Source organism: Myiozetetes cayanensis, unplaced genomic scaffold (genome assembly GCF_022539395.1).
Source record: "Myiozetetes cayanensis isolate MyiCay16 unplaced genomic scaffold, myiCay2020 scf10, whole genome shotgun sequence".
NCBI classification, from domain to species: Eukaryota; Metazoa; Chordata; class Aves; order Passeriformes; family Tyrannidae; genus Myiozetetes; species Myiozetetes cayanensis.
This window is the reverse complement of record NW_026086605.1, coordinates 31,527,070-31,549,802: the sequence shown is the minus strand read 5'-3', so window position 1 is coordinate 31,549,802 and position 22,733 is coordinate 31,527,070.

Here is a 22,733-nt window from a genome sequence, read left to right as displayed (position 1 = left end):
ATTTTTTTTCTCAACATTTTCAATGACCTGGCATTGGCAAGAAATTTCAGCAATTAACTTCCGAAACTGCACTTCTAACATAACATTTTTTTGTATTGAAAATTTTCTGTGGGAGTAGAGTATGAGCTGTTTTTTGAAACTGGCTTTCTGGAGCAGCTGTTAATCCCTCTCACACAGACCAACCAATGAAGAGACTGTCCAGCAGGTCAGGCACAGCAGCAGACTTGGAGGGCAGAAAACTCTTTTTGCTCCTCAACACTACCTCTCTGCTACTATTAGTCCCTGCTGTGAAAAATAGCTGTCTTAATCCAGATCCCGGAGGGGTGAAGGAGGCACAATCACCTTCCATGTACCCTTACCTGCAGCTGCTGCCCCCAAGTCATTAACAGTACTAACAGAGTGATAAGCAAACACAAAGCCACGCCCTCAAGGAAAATTAATTAAAAGGGCTGGTCTTTATTCAGCTGAGCCCTTAACACACTCAGGGGAACTTAGTGAGTGCCAATCAAAAAGTTAACTAAGTTCAACTGCTTATTAAAGTAACAAATATGCTAAATTAAAATTTTGAAAAATTACTTCCAATGAAGTACTCTTTCCTGAATTTGTAGTGTGAAACTTAAAAATTTCAGCAGGCATATTTCTCAAGTTTCATCTCCTGTATGAAATAATAATAGGACTAATATGGCATGAAGCCCAGTTTGATGAAATTAGCACTAAGTCTGAAAACAGACATATGTTCTTCAGACAATGGCTCTTGTATGCAAATTTAGAGAAAAGAATGTCAGTAACTGTCCCCATTAACACAGAGCTCAAACTCAGTGATTACATTCACTTTATTAAACTGATATTTCACCTTAATTATAGAGGAATAAGGTGACTCACAGTGGAGGAATCTTGAGCTCTGTTTCAGCACTTTGGAAGCACACATCTGCAAAAAAGCAGTAGAGTGGAGGTTGAGTGGAAGGGTATCATCTTTCACAATGAATATTCTTCTCATTTATGATCAGCCATAACATTTCTTCCACTATTGCTGAAGCTGCAGATGCTTTCCTATCAAAAATCCAAATGTTATGTCATATTTGTAAATAAATGTAAAAACTTTCCCTGAGACACAGTATATTGACTTGCCTGCTACCTTTGCAGTATAAACACAGGGTTGACCTGGAAGAAGAAATTGGCTTGATTAGTGGTTGAGAAACATTTCAGAGCACTCAGAATTTGGGCATTTCTTGGGGTAACACAGGCATAAGAGTACTGAAAATTGAGACATTTGAGACACTTTGCAATGAACCTTTTCCTCAAAAACCAAATCTCAGAACACAACAAAGCCAAATGCTGCCACCTGCTCACTGGCATTTTAGGAAGCCTTAAAGTTTGAATGCACACATATCCACCAGCCTTTTCTGTCACCAAGACAGGGAAGGTAAAGGAAAGCTGGCAATCATGTCAACAACCCCTCCAACTCAGAGCTTATCCCCAAGAGACTCTCTCTAACCACCAGGTCTCTGAAACTAGGAAGAGCAAAGAAGATAGCACAAAGGAAGTGCCAAAGGCTCCAGCAGTGCACAAACCCTCTTGGCTTTTCATCTGACACAGCTGGAGTAAACGGAAGTGCTGATGAATGTCAGCACTCACAGCAACACTGCCATCACCATACCTACCCTGTACTGCCCCCTCTCTCCATGTCTTCCAGTTCCAGTGAAGAAAAGCCAAACCTGGATCGTAGCCCCTGGGCAGGATAAACACTGGAGGCACATGTTGCTTTTGTAGTGTTTGCTATTTATCAGTCTCATCAGATACAACAAGGGGTGCATATAATTAGTCATCAATTTGTTAGCAAGGGAAGTGAGCTGCCTCCAGAAAAGCCAACGGAAAGAAAGGTGAGGTCCTATTTATCTATTTTTGCCTCATATTCCACATAACATCTGAAAATTCAGGAATATATAACAGCTACAAGGAATACATAACAGGGAATATCAGCTCTATCACTTAGAGTGAAAGGACTAGGAAGGAGTCATTGGAAACAAGGGAAAAGTTGTGCCTTTTTGCAAAAAAGGAATTCAGGGCCACTGAGCCAAAAAGACTCCCAGCCAGCTGAACAAGGGGATTTCTGCCAGAAAGCTCTGTTGCCTTTGAATGAACTATTTTTCCCACAGAAGCTAACGTAGGAAGATAGAGCTACACAGGCCTATTCTAGTCATGTAACCTTGAGGGGAGCAGCCTGAGGGCCTCAGCCAACCAAGGAGAGTTTTTCCAAACCCAAGTCAGTCACTCCATCCTTGTTAAGGGGACTTGACAGAAGGAAGCAGAAGTAGGGGAGGTCTTGGCTTCAAGACTGTTGCACAAGAGATCTATGAAGAGAGAAAGATCAGATGAAGGACTGTGCACTTTTCCACAAATCTAAAACTTATCTTGGACTATGTGAGGACAAAAATGAGTGGAAAGAAAGAAAAGAAATCTAAAAATCTTTACTAAGCTCCCATTGCATTGTGAAGCAAACACACAATGCTGTTGTGTGAAGCAAAAACAATCAAAGTTCATGCAGACTGGTGGAGAATAACTCTAAGCTGCTGCTCCCAGAGTCCAAGAATCCAGTCATAGAGTCGTAGAATATCCTGAGCTGAAAGAGACCCACAGGTCTCACGGCTGAAAGGCAGCCAGATGCAGGATCTGAGATTGGACACACGACCAGTCCCTCCCCAGATGAGTGGTCCCCTGGCAAGATACCAGTGGCAGAACCTTCTTACAGCGGGTCACACTGCAAAAGGGATTCACAGTGTGACAATAAAATACAGCTTATCTACTCTGTGACTGCAAGGGATAACGCAGGTGGCATTTCACCTTGACTGCTGTGATAACAGTAACATCATAAAAATTCATTCTGAACACAATCCTTTCTGCAGGAATACAAAGATATGTTAATTACACAGTGGTACTGCATTTGGATTCTAGCTATCCTAAATGATATTTTTAGGTTCTAATTCATGTCCTGTTCATGTAAAATGAGGAGACAGTCTTTTGAAGGCGCTGTAATTACATCTGGTCAAACTGCTGCAAGAAGAAAATCAAGCCATTATGAGTACAGGCTGGAGCCTGGGTAGATGCTCAGCAAGCACAGACCAAAGCAGATTCACTGCCTGCTGTATTTCCAAAACAGCAGCAGAGATTACAATGTTAAAGTCAAGTGAAGCTGATTGAGTAATTTAGTTAGAGGGTCATATGCTACGCTGGTGCCATTGTATAGTGGATAAAACTGTAACTGTAAAATTTATTTTTCTCATTTCAAATCTTTAAGATAAGATTGGAAGCACAGAATAAACATCAATTTAACATTATGTATACCGTGTATGACATTTATGAACTACTTTTATGCTAACAAACCTATGGTATACGTATTCTAAAAAAAAAATACCCACAAGAATTGTACTGTAGAATAATGAAAAATAAAGAGGGTCAGGGATATTACTGAAAAGTATTAAAGCTTCCTTCCAAGTACAAATCTATGAACCTACAGATCTGTCATGTTTTATAGACTCTAGGTTTGATTCTTCCCTTCCCGAAAATGACTTTACGTGACAGGAATTTGGTAACAGAGTCACTCCTGTCTCACATGAAAGGAAAGTCAGAGTTTGGACACTTGAGTGAATGCTACCGGATCCTCTGATCCTCTCAAAGGCTCTCCTGAAGCACCAGGAGAACAAATCATACTCATTTCCATTCTGTCTGGGACTGCAAGGATTGCTTCTTACTGTATGAGTTGCTGTGTCCCTGAGCCCAAGAGGGATACTTCACAGGCTCCTAGAAGCCTTAGGGAACTGCTTTGAAAGCAGTCCCATAACAAAACATTTACTGATTTTAATGGTTAAAGTTGGGTGGGTTTTTTAAACAGGAAAAAGAAAAAAGAGGAGTGCTTTTTCTGGATGTTTCCACAAGAAAAGATCCTTTTGTCTTTGTTCCCTTCAACTACTTCTCAAAAGGAGCTTGATCAGGTGACAGGGATCAAAAACCTGCAATATCAAGAGAGATGCTTTTTAGGCAAAGACAAAAAGTGAACAACAAAAAATAAGCTGTCACATTTCAGGCTGAGGTTTGTTTAAAACCTCAGACTTTTCTTTTGACAATTCAGTTTGTAAAGCCAAAAGGCACAAAGTTCATCACTACAAATAGTATTTAATAAAAGAGAGGGAGACGTAGGGCTGTCTGAGCCTCTGAGGGATCAGTCTTGCCCAAATCCCTATTTGTTTGGGACACCACCAGTACTGGGGCTGCTCCAGTGAGACAGGGAAAGTGGTAGGAGACTAGCTTCAAATTAAGAGGATTCTATAGGCCAAGCTTTCTGCATGGAACCGAGCTCTCCATGGATGTTCTGATAAAGGAAGCCTTCAGATCTAAAAATATCCATTGAAGACACAAACAAACTCAAAGAGGATAAAACTGATTAGCAGGTTTTGCATTTGATTTTAAACTATGCTTTAAAGTGGAAGTGACGTTTTGTCAGGAAGCCAGCTTTGCAAGTCCTTTTATTTCATTTTTCTGACAAAAGCCAGCAGCGCGTCTTTTGCAGTTCTCCCTTATTTATTAATTCCATGAATAAAAGATTTTTCTGGTGACTAATTCACCCTGACTTTCTGGCCACCAGTCTTGCCCTTTTTATTCCTTCAGGGAATGGATTTCCTTCCAAATTTAAATGGCATGCCTGAAGAACACTTTAATGATGGCATGCTACATGAGTGGTACCATTCTTCCTCAAGGAGCTATTTACCTGCCTCAAGAAAAAAACCCAGTGCTTCAATTAAGGAATTTAAATTATTCATAAAGAGAAAAAAAATCCCATATCTTTGCCAAATGTTGTCAGCCATTGCCTTAGGTGATGCAAATAGCCACAATAAAATATTATCATTTTTTAAACCAGTTAGCACTGAAGATGAGAAGAATCACCAGTCAGAGCAAACTTGGAGCAAGCCCAGTACTTGCAAGACTTGGACAAAAAGGCACTTGCTTAGCTTGAAACAATAGAAATCCACTTCCATTCACTCTAAGACAGGAAGAGCCATCTCTCAATAGATCTCAGCACTCCAAGTTACTTTAATTACATCAAACTTTGTTTTTCATTTTAACAACGTAACTATGCCAAATACCCCCTGGTAAAATGAAGAAATCATGTCCCCAGTGAATGCAATGACAAGCCACATGTTCATTTCAAGAGATCCAAGATCTCAGCCTTAGTTTATTCTTCTAAAATGAATAGTCAATTTTTCACATACTAGTACTCCACAACAATACAGAGTTCAGTTCAAACACCCATAGCCAAGGGCAGCCAGTGTCCTTCAGATCAATGCACAACCCTACAACAGACAATAATGGAACAGCCTGACAACGGCAAAGTTCTTAAAAATCCAGCACTTTCATCAGCATTAAATAAGCTCTAGAATGAGTTATTACCTGTTCTCAAAAGTCACAAGAACCGGTGCCAGAAAACTCAAGCATAAAATGTTTTTTGTGCAATAAAATTGAAGTAAGGAAGGCATTCATCACCTCCATTCTCAATTGAAAGTCAATGGACTCCCAGAATCTCATTTAAAATAACATATTCCCTCCATGCTGGGCGAGAAAAAGGCCACAGAGCTCCTGCCGAGCAAAAGAAGAGAACAGTCACACTTGAGCCCCAGAGCTGTTCTCACCTCTGTATCCAGCTGACTGTCAGGAGGGATTTCTGATGAGGAACCTGCATGCAGTTGCTTCATAACTGCTCCAAGCAGCACCTCAGCACAGTGATTTCCTACTCTCCTTGTCAAAGAGTGGGGTTAGCTCTGGCCCAGGTCCACACTGGGGAAAGAGACCACAGGACAAGGAGGGAGAGTTCTGGGACCAAGCTTCAATCAAAATAGTGTGCATCTTCTCTACATTCGTGTTTACTCTTGTGCACCACAGAAAATCAAGTAATGAAAATAAGCTAAAAATGTAAAGTCCACACAGTAACTCTTGTCCTGAAGTAAACAGTACAACCATTAAAGAAAGAATAAAGTATAAAGAGAAAAACACACTTTAGCAATGGCCATTGGACCATGTTAAGGGCTGGGAAGACTGAAATGGAAACATGTCACTTTGTTACATCCATCTCTACAAGATACAAGCGAGGCCACAGCTTCCAACTGTGTCTGTATTGTCAGAAAATGACAGTTTTGTACTTTGATTCATTCATATTACTGATTCAGAGAGAGCACTGAAGCAATTCGAAACATGATTCTGTGCAGTAACAGTATTAGAGGGATGCTGTGTGTGCATTCTGCAGAAACTAAAGCTAAAAAAAGATCTTTTAGACTTCAGCTTTGACATGTTCTATTTACACTTGGCAGCACAAAATAATGAATGGGTGTCTTAACAGCAACAGAAAGGAGAGATGTCATTCCCTAATAACTTCTGCTGGTGCACGGTGGAAGGCTTAGGTGAGATCCCGGTGAATGCTGTACTTGTTTTAGACAACAGAAATGCCAGATTCGGCTTCTCTTCAAAAGTACCCAAAGACCCTCAGAATGACACACACCTTCAACATACTTTTTCCATGAATGTAGCTCTGTCACACTCAAGAGTCTCCCAAAACACCACATGAGAAGAGCACAGATGACTCCAACAACACGGGATGGCAAGAAAAAAAAGTTCCATTATTTCAGGCTCCTTGTCACAGTATCATAGACCCATTTATGTTGAAAAAGACCCTTAAGATCATCAAGTCTAATAATTAACCTACTGCTAAACTGCACCACATCTACACCTTCTTTAAACACCTCCAGGGATGGAGACCCACTGCTTTCCTGGATAGCCTGTTCCAGTGCTTGACCACCCTTGTGGCAAAGAAAATTTTCCTGATGTTCAGCTTACATCTCCACTGGTGCAACTTCTGTGAATTCTTCTTTCCTTGTATCTTGTCCTGGTTTTGCTGGTTCTTAGAAACTAAGCAGGAATTTTTCCCTTCCCCCTGCCCACTTCGTGGAGGGATGTTAAGTGGGCAGTTAAGTAACACAAAAGAAGTTACCCCTTACATAATGGCCCTCAGAATCTCATCTCCTGGGAAATGGGGGTGAGGAGGTCGGAGGAGTGCTGGAGTGCTCCGAGTGGTTTTTGTTCTCGGCTCTCAGTTGTGGATTCTGTTTGGATTTTCATTGGAGAGGAACTGTTTCTGGAGGTTTTTTTCCCCTTTCCCATTCCCATTTGTTTCTTTCTTAGCAGTGGTTCTTGTGCACATCAAAGGGAGAAGGAAAACTATACCGCATGATTCAGCCAGCAGGACAGAGTGAGTTTTTTCCCATTGGGAAGGACTTTTTTTGTTGTTTCTCTCCCTCTTCTCTCTCCCCTTTCCCAGTGTGTGTCCCCCCAGGTGTCAACAACCAGTGATCCCACAGTACCCCCTGCGAACCAGCACGGAACACTGCATGCTCTGCATTTCCAGTGATCCAACAGCGCCCCTGTTGACTGTGGTTAGAGTTGCACCAAAGGGCACAAACTGAACTGTTTACTTTCTTTTTCCTGTGTTTGTTTATTGGTTTGTTTTGAAGGGGATTATTTGTGGGTATAGGAGTATTGTTTGGTTGTTTTACTTGTTTTCTTTTGTTGTTTCTGCCAATACACAGATATCTTTTAATAAAGGGCTGTTATTTTTTCATTTTTCCACATTTTTCCCCCTCCATCGGAGCCTCTTAATTTCAGATTTACAATTGCTTAGAGGGAGGAGTTTGGGTCTTCCTCATAACTCATCCTCAGCAAAACACCTGTGTCTCATTTAAACTGAGACATATCTTAAGGCCAGAATCTCGTGGTCCCACACAAACAGTAGGAGCAAGAGAAGCCTTGATTTTCACAAATGCTGAAATTGAGGATTTGGTGATTGAGGATTTGGCTCAGTTTTCCTTAATCTTGTGACCCTGTGACTCTTCACAGGAGGTTGCTATAGCCTTTTTGCGGGAAGATCTGGTCACTTTTGACTTCAGGGATACTTTTACACTGCTACCCAGTGCAGATTTCATCTTGCTACACCAGTGTGGAGTTGGTGTTTTAACTACAAGTGGCTAAGGGAGAGATATGGCACCCTATTTGTCATAGCCTGGTTTTACATATGCTACTACAAGAACCTTTGCAACTAGGACAAAGGCCAAAATAAAGTGAATGTGAAATAAATATTTATTGAGAGCACAAGTAATAGGGTTTCATAGGGATTAAGTCAGGAAATTGGAAAACAGAGCATGAGAGAATATATTATTAAATTATGCATGTCTCTCAGTTTATGAATAATATAGAACTGAAATTGATAAACAAAACTCCAGGTGCCACCAGCGTTATGTGGAAATAAATAAAGTAATTGTAAATATTGCACAATCATTTCAGTATTGTGGTAAAGACATCTTCGTCTTAATGTCTCAGTTTTAATTTACCTATTGTGTAACCTGTATGTGGAAAAAATATCATGATGAAATTACTCTCCATAAATGTTCCCAGAAGATGTTGTATCAGCATAATTTAAAGGAACAGAATTGAAAATTAAAGTTTTGTTTTCTATTATCAGAGCTTCAGTGTTTTGGATGAATAAATGTCAGAAATTGCAACCCCACACATTAGTTACCATGGATATTCTTACTGGGCCCAATCATAAAGTTGCTCCCTGTAACAAAGATTAAACTCTGGCTCCACTGAAGTCACAAGGGGTTTTCCTTTCATGCTCCCAAAGGCACAGTCCAGAAGTAGGTGAAAGTATGAAGCACCATATCAATTAATCTTACATCAAGGGCAATTTTTCCTCCAGAGATTCTTAACTGATGGAGTAACAAAATATTGAAAAATTAATTCCTCCAAGTGTGAATTTAAAATGCTTCTAATAATCTCTGTATCACCTGTAATTAAAAATTATTGAATATTTGTAGTCCTTATTCATCTGCTCTCATCCTCTAAGTGCTAACCCTGCAGATGTATGGTCAGGTGACTTACAAGTGCAAATGATGACCCATAGAGGACATTTTAAACAGTGAGTAAGTGTGAAAAAGATGAGTAAGTGCTAATGGGATTTTCAGAACCGTTTTCAAACAGGAGTTGCACACAACAAGATTCTGAAAAAGCTCACTTAGCACATATAAGGAGTGTTAGCTTCTTGAATTTCTAGAGACCCAGATGAACAAATTTTATATGATACCTGTGATGTACTTAGCACATGGATGAATTCCAGTGGAACCTACAAGAATCAGTCTATGTATTGCTAATTAATTACCAAATGCCAGTGAACTGTGAGCCCAGGGCCAAGCAGGAAAGGTATCGTATGAAGAATACTTGTGTATTTCTTTGCTCAGCCATGGGATTTTAGGCAGAACTAACAGAAGACAGAGGAAAGCAGTGACTAAAGAACCACTACCCTGCTATGACCAAATGACTTCAGGGGTTTAATTTCCATCCTTAGGGTATAAAAAGGGTATTAAAACATAAGCTTTTGTGGATTTACGAATGATTCCATAATTGAGCTCAGAGTAGCTGTTTCATAATAACAGATTGTGACTGAAAGCAATGACAAAGTCTTCAGCTGTGTGATCTCTGGCATTCACCACATCCTCAGTCTGAAAGGTCCTATGGGTGGGCCACGTCTCTTCCTAAGCATTTATTTTGCTGCTACTGGCAAAGGAAGGACACAATAATATTTTAAGGGAAGATTATCAGTTTTAACTGCTTGCCTTTAAAACAAGCATTAAAGACCATTAATAGCAATTAATCTTCTGACTAACCAAAAAAAAACCAAAACCATAGGCCCTAACTGAGCTCAAGGGAGCATCAGCTTTACTTGAGAGCTCAGAGTTACACAGAAACTCTTCCTTGTCTCTCAGTATCCCCCGTATATGATTTTTATTAGCAGCATTCTAAAACTTTGCCTTCAGCCAGTCTCTGTTACTCTTACCTGATTTAGCACCTGAAGCCTGCACTTCAGAAACACTGCACTTGGCTGGATGTGAACTATAGTGATATAAGGAAAAAGGGGTCAAGATGGGATTATATAAGAAAAGCATATAGTAAACTAATTCTTTTCACATCTCTTTTATGCTCCTCCAGCAGCCTCAGGCAGCTCCTGCCCTCTTTAAAGTTACTCTATGCTATCAGGCTGTTGAAAAGACTCTGGGGAGAAAAGGAATCTGCACCAGACATCATTAATTGAGACCTACCATTTTCCTAGTTCCTCCAAATAAGCATGATGATAACTGTATTCTTCACTACAGCACTTCAGCAGGAAATAAAGTAAAAGCTGCAACACACCTAAGGGCTATCCACCTGTAACTCCTACTTCCAAAACAAAGAGCAAACATATTGATTTATCTATAAAGGAAAAGCCGTTTCAGTTCTGCAGACATTTTCAAAAACCACCTACCTGTCTTGAGACACAGAGTGGCCAGTGGCTGCAGAAAGCTAGCCTTGGGAACTGGCAGAAAGTCAGGGCACTTACAAACCACAAGTGGCTTTATAGACCTGCATGATATAAGCACTTCCAAAATCCACAAAGGGAAGGAGAGATGATAAAAACGAAAACAAAAAAATAGCAAAGAGAGACATTCTGAACCGAAGACAACTCTGAAAGGTTCAGGAAAGCTCTAGGACACACAGAGGCAGTAAGAGTGCATGGCTCAGCACTTGGCCTGTGCATTTCGGGTTTTAAACAGCACCAGTCCGTGTGTGGGATCTCAGCACTCACTGGAGCCACGTCCCCCACGACAGGGGTGACGGTGCTCTGAAAGGCTGTCCTGTAGCACCATGGTGGCAGGGCAGGGGGACCTCTGCAACACTCATCTCAGAGGCAGCAGCAAGACGCTCACATACATGGTTTTTTTTTTGGAAGAGCACCTGTAATATCCTCTGGGAGCATTCCAGAGCAACAATAACTACAAGTCTCCCCTTTTTCACTTCTAAGAAAGCAGAGATAAGCTTTCTTAGCTTATCTCTGTGTGGCAAGACCACAGAAGGGTCTTGCCAGTTTTCTTGGGCACTTGGAGGAATAAAGGTACATTGACTCTTGTTGCACTAACACCAGCCAGTTTTTGACAGTGTCAGTGCAGCTTCCAGCTTTCTAAGCAAGAAGAAGCTTTATCATCTGCAGCATGAGAAGGATGTCAGGATTCTGCTCATGACTAATGACTTCATGCTGTAATGCTTCAGGACTACACCTTGAGTTAAATAACTTCTGAAAATTAATTGAAGAGTTACCCAAGCAAGAAGATGGTGAAAAGCTTTGGGACTGCATCGTGCCTTTCTAGATGCACATCAATATCTGCCTCGATGTCTGCCTTCAGCCTGTAGCCTCTGGTGGTGTGAGATGTGGACACAGGAGAGGGACGGAAAGAAAAAAAGAGAAGGTGTGGGGGAAAAGGAGAACCACCTGAAAAGAGAGATAAGTAACTGGGGAAATTACAAAACTGCCTTGTGCAGTAAAAAGTCCAGCATGTAGAATCGATTGAAGCTTTCAATACAAGGGAACAAGGGTCTCATTTCAGCTGCTGATCAGTTTAGAGTCATGGCCACAATGAAAAAGGCTACATTCCATGGCTGCACATCCTGATTATTGAGAACAATTTCTTCTTAGGAGTCTTTGTGTAGTTAAGATAAATCCCATACACTTGGTGATTTCTTACCTGATGAGCACTACTCAGACAAAATTCACAATCAGAGATCATAATAGCTTTCACACGTTAGCAGACTTTTATGTCAACAATCCCTCTGGCTCACAAAATCCAGTTTTCATTGAGAAAAAGGTTTTGAAAGTGTGTGGCTCTGAAAACAAGGCAAACAGGAGAAAGCTCCCAACTAAAAAAGATAAAAAGAAAGTTTAAGGAAAGATCAGTAGTTAGAGGTACCACACTTTAAAAGACAAGAGGAAAAACAATCAAGTAGACAGAACAGCAGGTGCTGATATTGCCAGAACTGCAGCTTATCTGTAACTGTCCTATTCACTGCAAAGCCAAGAGTTGTCCATCCCTGATCCCTGGATATCATCAACAGCTGACACTGAAGCATGGCATTACCAAAGACTGCCTGTGTCAGGATAACTGTCTCCCACTTATCTTCTCTGCCATCACAAACTTGTTCATGCAGATCCCAAAACAAAATCAGGTAGAGAAACCACAGGAGAATTAAAAGAGCCAGAAGAATAAATTCTTCCCCTTTCTTTTGGACAAAAGCAGGTAGTAAGTAACTGCTGAATTTAGCTAATAAAGCAGTTATGTGTGCGGTGTTCTTCCACATTCAAACAAACAAGGGTCATTTCAGTTGCTCATAAGCAGTATTACGAAATATGCAAATGCAAAATCTGTGTAGTACGAATCTACTAAGAAAGCGTCTAAATGGGCAGTCCAGTGTTTTCCTCAAACTCCACATGGCCAGCCTATTGTATCAGATCCTCAGCTGATTTAAACTGCACCAGTGCTGACACGGAGATGAGGAGCAGCAGCAATACACATCTTCCCACATGCTCCTTCCCCAACACATATGGTTTGCTCATTTACGTGGAGGAAACAGAAAAAAGGCTGCAGGCTTGTGGTTTTGCCAACAGTTAATTACTGAAATGAGAATTTCTGCTCTCAAGGGTGTAGAAATGACAGTTGCTTTTTATGCTGTCACCAGGACAGACATTCTCCCCTACAGCCATGAGGAAACAAAGATAAGACCTCCTGTATGTGAGTTCTCATGGCAGTACATGAACAGCATCATTATGCTGCTGCCAGGCACTGAAAATAAAAAGCTGGCCACGACCCCTGACAAAATCTTTAATAGTTCTGTGATCACCACATGCCTCAGTTTCTTCCTTTTGCTTTAGCTGTTTAGAAGGGGTGATAATGGACTTAATGCTTTGCTTGAGCTCAGTGCCCATGTGGTGTGTGACAGACCATTGGGACAGACAGTGGCCCTTCACAGTTAGGAAAGATCTTATGGTCTACCATAATCAACCCATACTTCTTCCCCTTCTCTCCTGGAAAAAGGAACAAAGGACACATGCAAAGCATATGCTGCTTTTGAAGATGAAAACAAGAGGATGCATTTCAGCAGCAAAAATGCTGCACTGTGGTCTCTTCTCTCAGGGCATTTGCACTCTGACTGAAGACGCACACCCATCATCATCAGACAGCCAATATGTGCTGGCCTGTTTACAGAGAAAAATTACTCCTCTAGCTGTAGGTTCCCTGCTGTGAACCTTGATTCTCCTTAAGGGTAAGGGAACCTCATAGTTGATTTAGTTCTTCCTGGTGGAGCCCTGAGAGTAGACTGGTGATAATGAGTAACACCCAGCAGCTGTGTCAAAGGAACCAGGCCTGACAGCACAAGAGGGCAATTCCCCTTCAGCCAAGGCCACACCAGGCCAGATCTGTGGGGTATTACTTAAAGGGACTTGAAAGGTAGAGCTCTGATCAAGAACTTGCAGAAAAAATTTAACATACCTCCTCATCTCTGCACTTCGACTACATCTAAATATTGTGAATTCTTCCTGAATAACATCTCTTAAAAAATCAACTTGCAAGATCACACAGTCAAAACCCTCAACCAAGCTCTCATTCAATGTTCAGCTGCACACTGAGGCATCCTCTTCCTTGTCTGATACACACAAAATCTTTTCCTCATCTGCTGTTGACTCCCATCGCACTTTCTGCTTGGTCCCACCTCTCTATCACAAACATATGCTCCTTGTTTTCACTGTCAAGGCAGAGCTATCCTTTCCCTTGCCACCAGCTCTTACACAAACATCCCAGGTTGCAAACAGCTCTTCAAACCCCTCAGCAGCCTTGGGGCACAGCAGGGCCGGGAAGTGAACACCCTGCTCACACAGAGCAAAGCTGGGACAATTCCACAGCCATAGCACTGATGACATCAGCTACTTCTAATGCCCCAAAAGCAGCTTTTGCACCTGGGTGATGATGTGCAAATGGAGTGAGAAGGAATCAGGTCTGTCTTCACCCTGACAACACTCCAGCTGTGTACCACTGTGGTCATTTCTGCCCAAGGCAGGGTTCTTACCATGCAGGACCACTTGTAAAATCTCTTTTGCCCTGTCTATAACATTCCCTCAAGTTTTTCATCCAATGCAGTCATAAATCTGTCTGATATTCCTCCCTGGGTAACATTTGATTGCCATGGCATTCTTCCAGACCTGACCTTGTATCTTTTGAATCCATGGCAATGGACTCCAGGGAAAATTCAGCTCCAACTTCACTGTAGCACACAGACCATTTACAAATATGGAACTCTTAATGCTCAAGAGAGGTAAGTGCATTCACCAATTCTGTGTTTTACTGCTGGGGAAAAGGGGACAAGAGGGATGGCAAGGCATCTCCCACTCACAAAAATTAATATTTAAAATAACATTCAGAAGTCAGGTGTAAAATTCTGGAAAAAGTCACAGATACCAGCAAGGCTGAAGTGTTATTCCAGGCAGCAAAGCCTGGAGTTAGACTCCATAATGATCTACAATAATGAGATGATGCAAATCCCAGCACATGGCATCAGAGCCAGGCTGCCAGCACAGGCCCTCTGGGCACCACCCTCTCCCTCCCCAGACTGCATCCCCATCTGCTGCGAGTTGGCCGTGGGCAGCAGCCTCTCCAAAGCAAGGAACCATTAGAAAGAAATGCTCACAGATCACATATTTTATTTCTAGCATCTACTTTTTCCTTTTTTAAGTTGTTCAGGTGCCAGACAGAGAAGCTGGAGTCAAACGTTGACAAGTGAACTTGAGGCAGATTACCAGCTCTGAAGTACTCAAAGATGTGTCGGCTGTGTACAATTCCCCATGCAAGTGTACAGGGAAACTGCTGATTTCTAATATAATCATTTTTAAGGAGAAGATTAATTAAAAAAAAAAAAAAAAAACACATGCCAAAACCTGCCAAATCAGTCTTTGTTAATACTTGTCATAACAACACATATAAGTAACTGGTATAAATGGCTTTTTTCTTAAAGTTTGGAAGTCTAACATTCCTAGAGAGGAAGCTGATCTTGACCTGAGTCAAAAGAGGTTTTGCTCTAGTCATTGACTTAAGAGCAACAGTCACACCAGGCAAAGGACAAAACAAATGAAAAAACCAGTTGTGTTCATTTTCACACTTACATCATGGCTTGAGATAGCAGCCTAATTTTCAAATTCATCCAAAAATATCGGCTTCTGAAACATTCATCTATAGAACTATCAAGCTTTTGCTTTCCACTCAATGAAGCTTTTGCAAAGACCTTTACCAGTCCTCATTCAAAAGGTAAAATAATTTAATTTCTATTCTTCCCTTAATCCTGAAGAGAAAGATGATGAGTTTATCATCAATAAAAATAAAAAATAAGTGCCATGCAGTCTTTACCTAAAATAATCCAGGCAGTCTGATCCCAGTGTTGTATTTTCCAACATTTCCATAGCAGTTTAGGATGAGCAGTAATCACAGCCAAGGCCTGAAAGCTGGTTTTCTGGCAATTTTCTGTTTCAATGCAAAAAAAAAAGAGGGTTCAAATGAAGAACAACTGCTACACTTGGTCTGGATATGCTGTTCATGTTCTGATATTTCCATTTTATGGTTTTAATAGGTGTTTCTATAGCTTTAGTAGATGTTAAAGTAACGGCATCGCTTTGTAGCAGCCTTAGACCCTCACACCAGCCATAACACTGTCATCCAACATTCATTTCACTTACTGCAAGTAACAAGAGAAGGATTAGACACTTTTTTTTTTCTTTAAATTAGGAAAACCAGAACTGCTTAATAACTTACATTAAATTCCTGGTATGTAAACTGCTGCAGTAAAACTTAACAGTGGGAAAAGAATTCTGTGAGACTCAACAAGAGAGAATGATTTTGTTTGAAGTAACTGGATAAATTCATCTTTTATTTCCTAGTAAGATAATGAATGAGGAACAAAACACATTTTTCTGTGTTTCCCAGCATAGCAAATGTCTCAGCGAGCAGTTGTATTACTGACAGCACTGGAAAATTACAGATTTCAAAATGAAATGTGTCTCACCATCACGTAACAGAGTGGATACCACAGCAGTGAAGACATTATTTCTACTGTACTGAAATCATAGATTTCACTGATATCCTATTCATCCTCAGCCATGAACTGCACAGCCCAAAGTTTCTGACAACCAAGTACCATTTCCTCCTCTTGCCTCACTGTTCAACTATTGCAGTCTAGGAGTTTAGGGGCACTGGTATTGCTTTTGCACTGAGCTGAGAAGAGTCTAAAAGGGAGTATGTCATGGTGTTTCATGGGAAGAGCAGGAATTTCCAATTTTACTCCAAGGAGAGAGCTGACAGTTGTGGTGGTGAAGGGAAGATAAGCATTTCTGTGGCATCATGTTCTTGGAGCTGTTCAAGCAGAAAACTCCAGTGAAAAAGGTAGAGTTGCTTTAGATGTAGCACTTATGCCTGAGAGTGGTACAGCAGCCTAATTAACTGTATTTAAAATTTAGCCAGCCTAGGGGCTGAAAAGTCAAGTAAAATCTCACAGGATCCAAAAGGAAGGATTATGCCAGCCTTCACTGAATAACCATTATGTTTTCCACCAGGTTAACAGGCAGCTGTGCCAGTGCTGCTCAGGCCTCTTCCACACCTTGTGTCTCCAGAGCAAGAGCAGATTTCATCCCCATTTACAGGGTAGTCCCTGCAGTGTTCATTGTATGTTTCTCCACCATCCCAATAGCAGTGAGGGCAGTCATTTGTGCAGATGTAGGTGGGAACCAGTGCCATTGAAAGCTGCTTGCAGCACTGCCCTGACTTTGCTGCACTTTGCCCCACAACACATGGGATGCTGTAGGTAGACAGGTGGAGTTCTGTACATGTGTTACATGCAAAGGCAGTTGCATAACCCTTTCCTTTTTGTTCCTTAATTGAATTCAGTCACTCATAGACAAAACAGAGGAATCTGCATGTTCCCTTTTGATCAGAAGCTGTGTCTTCTGAGCCACATTACACACAGAATGTCTGTGGGGTAATCCAGAACAGAGTGAGCGTAAAACTGCACCACAGTCAACACACCAACATGGTTAAAGTAGTGCAGGGGTTAAGACCAACGGAAAAAGTAAGAGGGCTTGCAGATTTTCTTGTTGGAGAACTCTGAATCGTGCTATATCCAGGCTTTCCCAGTATTATTCTGACCTAGAGAGAAGGAAGCTTCTTGTGCCCTTGTATTTGGGAGCACCACGGCCTGGCCAGGACTTGCACATTTGTTGGCACTCTTGTGCCCCAGAACAGTGCAGCAGAACATAGCACACTTGCAATGCAGACACAGCTGGCTGCCACACAATCCCATTTGTTCTCTGCACCTTGCAGGAAAACTTGTGCCACACTGGAGTTCCATGCTGACACCAGAACAAGGTTTGCTTTTCTATAGATAACTTGTTTCACCACACGTTGCTGCTGTGGCTGCATCACTGCACTGCGAGACAGACTCAGGACCTGTGCAGAATTCCCTCAGCTTTTCCCTGCTGCATTACCAGCACCACAAAGCAGACACCTATTTGGGTCAGCTTTTCATTCCTGTTACAAAGCATAGGATGACAATGTTTAGGCATTTACAAATAGATTATGAACCTAAGGTAAAATGCTACTGCTGACTTCTGTGACTCCAAACAGTTGCAGCAGACATTGGTTAAAGCTGTCAGTAATTGCTATATGCTGCAATAAAAACCATAAAGAACATAAATTATATCTTAAAGGGATACTGACTGCCACAAAAGAGTATGTGTCAAAGGCAACATATTAGAAAGCTGTACAATAGACAACAACCACAAAGCACATTATTTTATATGATTACAAATGAGACTTGATATCAACACTGTGATTCTAGAGAAGACTGTCCTTTATTTCAAGGCTTCCAGCATTTTCACATACAACTCTTCATAAAGGACTGCAGGATCCCACTGTATACTGTGCAATCTGCTGCCGGAAAACATGACTTATGTACTATCTTGCTTTTAGTATTGCCAAAACCTATGTTCTGTTCCATAAATATACTTAGAAGATCAGAACAAAGATCAGAAATAGTAAAGGAACTGCTTTGTTGGCTGGTTTCCAATAAGTTAGAGATTATTTCTGTTGTCTCAATCTTCAACCAAAATATAAAGCACCAGAAACTGCAATGAAGAATTAATTCAGGAACAGGGAAAAACAAAAAACCAACACATCCACAACCCTCTAATCCACCCGTCTGGCTTTGCAACATGTTTGGTTGTGTTATGCAGGAAACCATTCCAAATGAGTTTATTGGTTTATTCTGGTCTTCAAAGAGCATTATAAAGAAATAAATGGATAAACAGGCTTCTCTTTAATTTCTCAAACTCCTACAAACAAATCTGCCCATGCACAAGAGAAATATGCAGGGTGTAGAAGAGTTCAGCATTTTTAGGTGAAAAACAGGTCTTTTAGTATTAGAGATACTCGTGTCTTTCCCACTGCAGTTATCTGCAGACACTGCTCTTTTCTGGCTATCATTAAGTTATTAAAGCTGTCACTTGCAGTCAGTGCAAAGGGATGTCTAAAGGAGGTCAGTGCAACTGTGAAATACTCATGTCCACAAACTCAGGAGCAAAGGGTGTCCGTGTACCTCCCACAGTTAAAACTGAAGTACAACATTTTGGAAGCTGTTTTTAAATCTCAGTAGCTATCCCCACTTTAGAAGGTCTAGTAGTATTCCCATTGTGAAGTGTGGCTGAAGGAGTATAGCATGAATTAGCAACAGCTTAGATTTGAGTCACCTCTCAGAGATGCCATTTCACTGATTTCAACTGAATTACTTCTGATTTGTGCTATTGTAACAAAGAAAAAAGAGAGAATGGAAGAGCTTTCATCTTGATTTTGCACCAAGGAACTCAATAGCATTTGTGCTGTTTACTGCAGTGATTGCCAAAATCAACTCAGCACCTATAGAGGCCCGTTTTTAGAAGATCCTGTAAATCTATTGCAGCTCCCTGGGAGCAAAGACCCAGATTGCCAGTTTCTGCTGACATTTTTCTGCTGTCCATGACTTGGTCTGAAAACATTAATAATGAAGGGTGAGTCTTAAAAACCTTAGCTTGGAAATGTCTCTCCCACCAAGCACAAGCAGAGTGAAAGTGCTGATGTGGTTCCTTTGCCAGACACTGAGGTAGCCATGTGGGACTTGATCCTGCAAACACCACATGCTTCTGTCACCTACTAGGAGAGTCACTTCATGAGGGAGAGTGACACTACTGAGTAGCAGCAATGAATCCTGGAACCCATGTGATGAAAACAGTGATGTAGAGAGTTTAGGTAACAGTGTCAGAAACAGTCATTATGTTTGTTCCCAGATGTGACCGTGACTGGACCCTGAGCTGGCTCTTCATTTGGCTGCTTACTGTGAAACTGTTAAATCTTGCACTACTTAACCTGTATGAATATCCATTTGTTTTCTAATAAATAGAGGGAAAAACAGTATTTAAATAATCATAAACCAAATTGAATGATTCAGCCCAGTGTGTTTTCTGGATTCTTAACAATTTACTACAGCTAATGGTCCTTGCTTTCACCTCACACCATTAATTCACAAAGTCATCATTAATCTCCAAGAAAAGCACTGAGCTTTGATTATTACTGCTTAATTACATGGAAAAATAGACAGACTGTTAATATTAATTTGCTTTACAACAGGCCAACTAAGTTATCTTCAATTCTCAGTGCATTCTACAGTTGTCATTTTATGCCAGGTAATAATTAATAAAATTTTTAATTGAAACAAAGCTTTTTACCAGTGACAAAATCCTTATTTGAGCTCATGAACACTCATATATTACTACCCAAGTCCTACTGTATTTTGTTTACCATACGTGAGCCCTCAAGGTAAAGCCACTGCAAGCTTTACTTTGACATTCCTATGTAAATTGAAGTTATGCATGGAAATCTCATAAGACAGGTTCTGTCTTTTAGGGAAAAAGGAGAATGTTCTTCGAAAGACTCAAAGGACAAATTTAAGACCAAGGTCATGGGAGCAAAGGTGGACTTAAATATTTAAAGTCAGAGAAGTCTAACTTCTCAGAGAAGCAGGGAACTCTTTACATCTTCACACACTTATGTGGAAATGTCAGCTCCCCCCTTAGACCGTAGCTTTCCAGAAGCCTTCAGGGTAAAGCCTGGTGAAAGTGGCCTATTTTTTTAATCAGAAAAAAAAATATTTTCATGACTTTCCATAACTAGTCACTGAAACACTAAAAGGCAACAAATTTCTTTTGAATAAACAGGCAGTTTTTTGCATGTACTCCTCAGCCAAAACATGGCAAATTTTGTTTGCATGTCATGCCTGCATAAGGGCTTCTTTTGTTCTTTATCACTTAGAATAGAGAAGAGGTGAGCCTTGAGATACTCAAAATCTCTCTGTATTTAAAAAGCTCCCCTGCATAAGCACATGAAGGGCAAAAGCAAGGGGGAAACAGAACATTCTCAACTGCATTCAGGTGGATTTCTTCTATGATATTATTAGCAAGGTTCCCGTTAAAGATAGTCATGAATACTCAAACACTGAGGGGAGAGTAGGACAGCATTAAATCTCAGTCCTCACAAGAGTCAAAACTGGTTTTTACACAATTCATATTTTTCCACCATTTGTGTTGCACATATAATGTGAATGACAGAGAGGTGGACTGTAAATGACTTCCAGAGACTCCATCATTGATGCAGTATCAAAGAAGTTGGCATCACCAGATGCTCATCTACCATGCTACTAAAAGCCCCTAAAGGCTCATACAACCTCCCCAGATATCTTATATCCTTTCAAATCCACCACTGAAATGAGGGTACTGCTATCTCCTAACTGAGACAAGCTAAACAGAACCACAAATTCAATGCCTTGCTCCTTAGCGCAGCAGTAACACAGCCATTACTATTCTATCTCCAAGAACCGCTTCAGTATCGATAAACACAACCCCTGTCCCCTCAACCCGCTCCATCCAGCGGTCCTCTTCAGCAGAAACTCTGTTCCTTCATAGGTCACATTCACTAAAATTCTTATCATTTCCCATCTGTCGCTGCATTTGAACCAACTTTCAATATGTCAGGATCAATTTGTCAGCCTTGGTGAAGGTTGCGAGACTGTCCTGGTGAGACACCATGAGCACACTGACCAACAGATTGCTGCTCCGGCCATCGAGCTTCCAAGAGGAGCAGTTGAACAACGTTCTCTTCAAAGCCAGGTACTGTTTACATCTAAGTGGTTGACCCAACAATTCACCTGAACACACAATAATGTTATTAATTTATTATATGTTAGTTCTTGTTTGTAAAATAAGATAGGATGAGGACTGCTACTATAGGATGAAAGCTCTGCAGCAGAAGATGACAGAGTAAGATTACAGATGATTCTCCTTTTAATGAAAACATCCCTCATTTTTTTTTGAGGTTTCTTTCTTGAAATGGGGAGAAATTGTTCTTTCCTGCAATTGCTTTCTGTTGTCATATGAAGTACACTTTCCTCCCTCTCATTATTAAAAAGCACATTCACTTACATTTCTGCTTTAACTTCCTTCAGAGTATAAAAGATGACAACAGAAACCAGAGAGCAAATACTACATCAAACCGGTACTCAGCCCATTTAATTCAGCCTGGGAACACAGGAGATTTGAAGTGAACAATTTTTGTGACACAGGGAGTAATGAAAAGCTGACAACATGAAATGGAATTCTTTTACCATTTCAAGCAAGTCTGACAAGTTTTTGGGTCACATCCGATGATTTAGATTGACTTTTAGAAGCAGAACCCCAAATCTTTGTCACTGAGAAAAAAAGGGTATACTTCACCTCCAGCCAAGTTCCCTAGCAGAAAAAAAACCAACATGATGGTTAGGAATTCTTGGCAATCTCTCGACCCAATCCTACACTCTGCTTTTTACTGCATAATTTCTACACTGTTAATATGTTATAGTAAAATTCAAGATCTAAGTGTTTTCACGGCATCACATTTTACTACATACCACACATGGCAAGTGAGCTATTCCCTACGTTACAGTATATAAAGCAAAGAGCCTCAAGGAAAGCTAAAAGCATACTGAGATCATACTGAAGTATCAGTATTTCACAAGGAAAAGTGAGAAAGGAGAGAGGTTTCCCTCTCTCCTGTAAGCTTACTCCTTTATCATACCAGAATAACCAGCACCAAAATCACTTTGATTCTAAGGACAAAAATTTATGTCAGATTCACCCATCGGACTATCGGTGGATTAGTATTTCACAATCCTCCCCTGTATCTCCACTGCTGGATGGTCCTTTCTTTCCTTTATTGCAGTCTTACACATCCCAATTCTCTGCCTGACCACAAAATACTGAATCTTCCACAGGCATCTTTTTTATGATGGTAAACGTGACCCTATGTGCACTGGTTCTACTGCCTGAAATGTTTCTCTCTTTCTTTCCTCTCTCTCACACTGTCCTTCTCTCTTTTCATCTCAGCTGAACAAATCTCCTTTACCTTTTACTTCTGGTAACTAAGAGCCAAGGCAGAAAGAGATGAACTGACCATAGGATGCCTTTAACTGTAGAGCACTGGTGGGAGAGTCAGTTCTTAAGAAAGTTGACAAGTATTAAAGCTCTGGTACTATAAATAGTTAGGCATGTGATTAGATCTTTGTACTGATTTAAATACACATTTAAGCACTGACAAGACTGGGGAGTGCAGATATCTCACCTTGGGGGACAAAAAATAAATACAGGCCCAAAGTACAAAAAGCCAACACAGCAATACAGC